The 6,922-nt window shown below is 53.5% G+C and overlaps 1 protein-coding gene across 1 annotated transcript in view; it reads left to right on the top strand.

Annotated features, from left to right (window-relative positions):
* Positions 1-895: 895 nt before the first annotated feature.
* Positions 896-6,922, top strand: part of RPS6KA1 (ribosomal protein S6 kinase, 90kDa, polypeptide 1) — a 32,373-nt gene continuing 26,346 nt past the window's right edge. The window contains exon 1 of the mRNA XM_008940204.1: positions 896-934. The gene's annotated coding sequence lies outside the window, so the exon portion shown is untranslated. The remainder of the gene's footprint in view (positions 935-6,922) is intronic.

The raw sequence follows: 6,922 nt of genomic DNA, 5'->3' as shown, positions 1-6,922 counted from the left end.
CCTTGGCCACAGCTCCAGCAGCTGGACTGGAGGTGGCCTGGAGCCAAGCAGGTGTGGCACCTTTCCTGCTGCAGTATCAGCTGTGATAGGGTAATAAATGACTGATAAAAGTTCATATTAAAGTGACATCATGGTAAAAGGGCTGTTAACAGCTTTGCTGTCTTCACCTGCTTGCTTAGAAGAATTATAGAATCAGTTTGGTTGGGAGGGACCTCAAAGATCATGGAGTCCAACCATCCCCCAGCACTGCCAGGTCCCCACTGCCCCGTGTCCCTCAGCACCACATCTCCACGGCTTGGAAACCCCTCCAGGGGTGGGGACTCCACCACTGCCCTGGGCAGCCTGGCACAGCCCTGGGCAACCCTCAAGGGGAAGAAATTGTTCCTCAGCTCCGACCTCAGCCTCCCCGGGGACAACTTGAGGCCCTTTCCTCTCATCCTATCAAGACTGCTTCTTCCAGCAGTCCAAGAAGAGCCGTGGAGGAGGTGGCCACAACGTGGGTGTGAGGGGTGGGGTGGTACAACCACGGGGCTGTGCCTCTAGAGCTGTTGCTGCAGCACGTGGTGCCAAGGGTGGGACTCCTGTACCCACTGCCCCAGGGATCCATGCCTGAGGAGCACAGGGTGCCCTTTGCCCACCAGCAATGGTCAGTGTATCAGCAGCCCTAATTTCAGCTGCAGGGTGTGTGGAGAGTCTTTGAACACGAGAGTTTGTTTGAAACAATTTTTATTTCCTTGGCAGAGAGTGTCCTCTGGGTGTATGGGGAGTGTCCAACCATCTTGTGCCATCTCTGAAAGCAGCATGAAGGGCTCCCAGAGCCCTTGTAAGAAGGTGTGAGGAGTGGTCCCATGCCTGGTGTGTGCTAATGGTGGGTTCTCTTCCTTTGCAGAACGGGCAGGCTGCTCCTGAAGAAGGTGGAAATCCTCCATCCAAGGTAAGAATGTTCTGAGGTTACATCTCTAAGTCATCCCCCTGAGCTGCGTGTGGGGTGTGAGCTGACTTGCTGAAGGGGTTGGGGGTGGCTGTTTTTAATCCCTGTAAGCTGCTGCTTTGTAATCTGGATGAGTGCATGTGGGAGTGGAAGGGACGAGGGGGGGAAGAGAAGAGATAAACCCTCTTTCTTCCTGCCCCTTTAGTCATCCAAACAGACCTAGAAAGTTTCCCAAAGGGCTGCCTCAGTCCAGCCCACAAGAGAGGGACTGGAGGCTGTAGCAGAGGGCTAGAAGTGAGTCCTGGGGGTGTTTCAGTGCTGTCCACGTTTACACCTTTCTCTGTGTTGTGATCTTGCCAGACAGGATGAGAAATGCAAGAGCATTGATGGTTTTGGCACAGCTGCCCTTGCTGAGTGCCTGGTATCTGTTTATTCTCCTGCCTTGGTGGGGCTGGGAGAAGCTCTGCTTCTGCCCAGCTGCCCTCTGCGTCCCCACTGACATCAGCTGGGAAGGGGAGAGGGAACTGGGAGATGTTTTGGGCAAAGGTCTTCATCTGCTAGAGCTTCAGACACGTACAGCTCTCCCTGCTCCACACGTGAACAGCAGGATGCTGAAGGACTTGACTTCTCCCTCTCCAAGTACAGGACTGAGGGGGATGTTGTCAGGGTGGGTATTTCCTAATTGTGTCCACACTCCTCATTTCTGTGCCTTGATATCATAAGCCTTTCAGGATTTCCTTTTTTGATACCTGCACGTTACAAGCATGAGGGCTGACGTGTTTGAGTTGGCTTGGGAGACCTTGCTGAACGGGTTGGCAAGAGTTTGTCCTGCCTCTTACCATCAGTGAGTGCCCTGTAGCAGTTTCTCTCTCTGAATCATCATCTGTGCTAAAGGCCATTGTATTGTTTTTTCCAGTTGGTTGCTGTCGTATTTTTAGTCCAAGAAATTTAAACCCCAAACCCAATTGCCTACTTTTCAGCCAGTTCTTTTCCAGGGGCTGATGCTGGACTTCTGGCATTGCTGTTGTACCTCAGCTACCTGTTCTGCATCTCTGTCCCAGCTGCTGGGCTGGCACTTTTCCCATGGCCTGCAAAGAAATCTGGCATGGGTCAGATGAACTCAGGTCAGCAAGACTGTGCACTTCCCTCCCTTGAGAGCAGTGGTTTTATGGTTCTTTGCTGTGCTTGTGTCTCTGGCATGGGAAAAACAAGTAATCTGTCTCTGCTGGTTGGGTTCCAGATGGGTTTTTAGAACTTGAGACTTTGCCTCTTTCATCTTCAAACACTTGGCTAAGCTGCCCTCCTGTAAAAGCTGCTGAAGGATGTTGATTTAAATGTAACTGAAGACTTTTTTTTCTTTGAAGGACATCATTGGGACAGACCCTGGCTGATTCCATCTGTAGATGCAGCCCCACAGAAAGATCATACCACAGAGGCCAAAAAGCACTGGGGGTTCTCTTTGCTGTTCTGTGTCAGTCCCTTCGTGGGACCAGAATGTGAAGTCCCCATTGCTGAGAGGAGCTCCCATTGCAGGGAGCTGAGGCAGAGCAGCAGGCAGGTTCTCCAGCATCCCCAGCAGAGAAAACACAGGATCCCTGTGCTGCTTGCAGGTGTCCTGCTTTCCACTTTTCCAAGGCAGCGTGGCCAAAATGCCTGTGAGGGATCTGACAATCCCATTTTCGGTCACTTTTGAACCCCTGGAGCCTGTCTATGTGCTCCTGAAATAACCTCAGCTGTGTTTTCCAAGTTTGTACAAGGTACATTTGCTACCAGCACAAATGAAATCCCTCCTATAAACACATCCCTCAGCTTCAGGACAGAGAGGACAGAGCGTGGGGCTCTGAACCAGCAGTGCTGAGGCAGGTGGGGGAGGCAGGCAGCACACTCAGTAGCTGTGTCTTCTTCTGTTCATTTTGGGGGTGAACAGCAGCAGCTTCTGGCACTGGCTCTACCTACAGCAAGGACTAAGGAAGGAGAAGTGAGGGCTGGTAAACATCTGAGGTTGCTGCTCTCAAGTTGGAGGTTGCTCAGGATCCCTCCCGTGCCCATCTGCTGTAGCTGCGTGTGGGGAGCTGTCAGGGCAAGAGGCAGCTCTGTTCTGGGTTGGTCCTTGCTGTCCCTTTGTGGTCAGTTCTGTGATCTCTTCTGAAAACAGCCTGAAGCAGCAACACTGGCAATGGCAACACCCACACAGAGCTGCTGTCCTCCCCCCTTCCCAGAGGTAGGATGCTGCCAGGAGCACAGTCATTACTGGCCTCGACAATAACCCCGTGCACTTTGCAAAGGAGGAGATCCCTGAGTTCCTCCAAAGAGTTGGGAACTTTGCAGCTGGCAGCAGGAGGCTGATGTGGTCTAATGCCTCTGTCACCATCTCAGCTGTGGCGTGGCACATCAGAGTCTTTGGGTGTGAAACAGGGTGGAACAGTCCCTGCAGAGGTGGCGAGGGGATCTCTTGGGCCAGGCTGGCTGCTCGCTGGTACTTTCTGGCTGCCTTTGTAGCTCCAGCTCAGCTTCCCACCAAGGACAGCTGGTGCATTTCACAGCTTCTTGTGGCTTTTATCCCTTTGTGTGGATTCTCACCTGGCAAGAGTGATGGTGGGACACAAGTCCCTGCAAGCATCATACCTCGGGGGGTTTATCTGCCTGCGAGGTCCTACAGGCTGGCAGAGGAGAGGAGCTCTGTGGTCAGGGCCACTCCAGCAGCTTTCCAGCTCTGTGGCCATAAGGAATTCCAAGCCAAACCCTCTCCTGAGGGGTCTGTGCTTATCTGGATATTCCCAGTGTGTCCCCACTGTCAGAGTGTGCAGCCTGCCAGGTAGTCCTGGCCACATCCCTAAACCCACACTGCTAATCCCACACTGCACTGAGCAGGAGCCTTAGGCAGACAGGTACAAGGATGGCTTTCTTTTCTCCTTTCCTCTTTGGTGGTGGTGTTTGACCCTGTTTAAATTTGATGTTGGCTTTAGAATAGCAGCAGTGCAGGCGGTGCAAGGTTTCAGTGCAAGGTCTGCAGGCTGTGGAACAGAAGAGCTCCTCTTTCACATCCACGTTGGTGGTGGAGGAGCTGGCCTGATGCTCCAGAGCAGGACTTGCTGCCCCAGCATCTGCATCTCAGCGAGCTCAGGCTCTGCTCTCTTCCTCTTCTGCTTCCTTTGTCACAGCCTGGGCTGCCACCAAGAGAAGCACCTTCTGTGACAGCCTTGGGCTAACCTCAGCTGCCTCTCTGTGCAGGTCAGGAGCAAAACAGGAGGTCTCTTGGCTGGCACTCAAAAGCTGCTCTGCCCCAGGGGCTAATCAGGAGCACTCTGCATTGGTCCCTAGGTACTGAACCTCGTTCTCTGCTGTGTTCTTTAGTTTTTAATTGGGAAGTAGGCTGAAGCTCGGTCCCTGTTCAGCTGGGGAATGCAGAGAGGGCTTGAATTCAGTGGAAGAATGGAACCTCTCACAGTTGGGGGTTTATATCCTGCTCTGCAGCCAGCGTGGCTGAGGGGTGAGCTCGTGCTCCCTGAAGGTGCCAAGTGTGAGGAATTATGCATGGAAGTACAACATCCAATCAGTGAAATCAGTTCATAATGAAGAGCAGAGGAGTGGATTTGCAGTGCTGAGCGTGCCCACTCTCTCTCTGGTGCAGGCTGCAAGTGCTGATCAGCTTGTTCTTGGGTGATAATCACAGTGAGCAATGAAACCTGGAGAGGTGAATGAGTAACCTCTCCCAGCTCTGCTCTGCACCATAAAAGAGACCTTGGAGACCTGAGCGAGGGCTTTGCTCTGCTGTGCACACCAGTGTGAGGTGTCTCCTCAGCTCAGATGGGAGCAAACTGCAATGGGAGTGCAGCACAGGGGAGGACTTGGCTCTTTCCCAGACCTGTATGGCTCCTGCTGATGGATCCCTGTGTCCTGACCAGGGAGGTCCTGCCCTGCAGCACCTTCCCCAAGGGAAGCTGTAGGCAGGAACCTTGGACACAGACACTTCTGGCCAGAGAAATACCCACATCACCAGTGCTAACATTGGTTTGTGTTCTGGGTGAAGGGCCCTGCTCTCTGCTCTAGTGATGGCAACACAGAGCTGCCAGTCCCAGCTCTGAACTGGAATTCGTTGGGATGGGCTGGAGGAAGCAAGGTTGTGGCCACCTGCCTGAGACAGCTCTGTGCCAGTCCTCTCTGTGCTTCAGCAGCAGTCAGCTGCTCTTAGAAACAAGGCTGGTTCTTGGTTTTGCTACACTCCTGCACCTTGCTGAGGTACTTGAGCCCAGCTATTCACTCCCAAATGCAAACTGCTTGTCCCTGGAGCAGCTCTCCTGCAGGCTGGACTTCCCCACTGGTGAGGAGTCCTGCTCTGACCTCCAGTCATGAAGTGGGAATTCTTCATGCTCCTCCAGGGGGATGTAAGAGAGGAAGGCTTTGTGCTGCTCCATCGTGGCACCCTGTGTGGGTGAGGAAGAGTCATCTGAGAGCTGGTGGCCAGCACAGGGTGAGTCCTGTGTGCCCAGCTAGTGTGCAGGCAGTGGAGGGCTGCACGGCAGGTAAACTCCAGCTCCAGGCTGAGTGCAAGGCAGAAGCCACGTCCAGCAGTGTGATCCTCCTCAGCACTGGACACGGCTCTAATCACAGCCTCTTAACATGAAGGGTTTTAAAGCAAACAAGTGAAACCCTCTGCTTTGAAACGGGTTGTTTGCACAGCTGCTGCCTTCTCCAAGGACTGGAAAGCTGCTGAATGTGGGAAGAGACAGGTACCTCAGCAAAACTCCTCTCTGCCCACTCTTCTGTGGCTTCCAGCCAAGAGTCCTCTGGCCAGTCTGGTCCCCCAGCACTGTGCAGGACCTGGGATGAGCTGCTGGGAGCAGAACATCTCCTGCCTGGGAACGTGCCCTCCCCTCAGCGCCGCAGGGACGGGGCTGCAGCTACTGCCACTCTCAGCATTCAGCTCCTTCAGCCTGGCAGTGGTGATGCCCTTGGTTCAAACTGGCTGCTTCGTCTTGGCAGTTGAGGTAATCAAGTGGGTTTGGTTTTTGAAGCAGTGCCTGACAGCTGCCTGGCTTGTTCCTGCCAGAGAGGAACTCCTCCTTGTTTGCTCCTCGTCCTTGGCGAGGCCAGGCTATGGTTAACAGCAAGCTTCTGAGCTCTTAAAAAATAACAAATAAATGCCTGTTTGAGGAGCCGAGTCTCTGATGAGCTGCAGACTCTAATGAATAATTGAAGAGGGGTCAGTTTACAGGACTTGCACACGAGGAATGCAGCAGAGGCTGCAGAGCTGGCGAGCAGCACTCGGAGCCCTCACGCCTGGCACGCCGACCCAGACTGCTCTGGTTTCTTCTCTTCCATTTCATCCCCCTCATGGGCTAAGAGAAACTGCCTCAAATGCTTTTTATTGAAAAAGGAGAAAAAAAAAATCTTTTCCTGTGTGCTGTACCTGGAGGAAACCCTGTCATCCATCTCCCCATCAGAGTTAAAGGAGTTCTTGAACCTGCAGCCAGGTGAGGGATGCTCCTTCCAGCCCCTCCTCAGCCAGGCTTCTCCTGGCTCTCTGAGCAGGGTGGGCAGAGGGCACAGGACTAGTGAACTCAGGTCCTTTGTGGACCCAGGAGGAAGCACGAGCAAGGCCAGAGCTCTGCCAGCACATCCTGGAGGGAAAGGAGATAGACACTGGCTGCAAGGGTTGGAATGGTGGCTGCCAGGGACAGCAGCAGAGATTTAGCACTGAGGAGGACCCCAAAGAGCTCAAACTTATTCATATTTGAGTTTTGAAGGGGTCAGAGCAGGCTTGGGGCTCTGGAGCACGTCATCCCAGCAGCTGGGAGCTTTGAGCCCCCTTGGCTGGGGGTGTGGGGGGATCTCTCCCTCCAGAGCCAGCTCGGATGCCAACCCAGGACTCTCCATGAAGCTCCTGCAGCTTTACAGAGTCATTTGGAAGCTGAAGCCTGGTTTTGACAGGAGCAGTAAATTCCCTCCACAGCTCCAGGTGAAGCTGCAATAACTTTTTACACAGCAGGA

Source organism: Merops nubicus, unplaced genomic scaffold, assembly GCF_000691845.1.
Source record: "Merops nubicus isolate BGI_N331 unplaced genomic scaffold, ASM69184v1 scaffold31065, whole genome shotgun sequence".
Classification (NCBI taxonomy): Eukaryota; Metazoa; Chordata; class Aves; order Coraciiformes; family Meropidae; genus Merops; species Merops nubicus.
The sequence above is the reverse complement of the archived record's forward strand: the minus strand, read 5'-3'. Positions and strand labels throughout refer to the sequence as shown.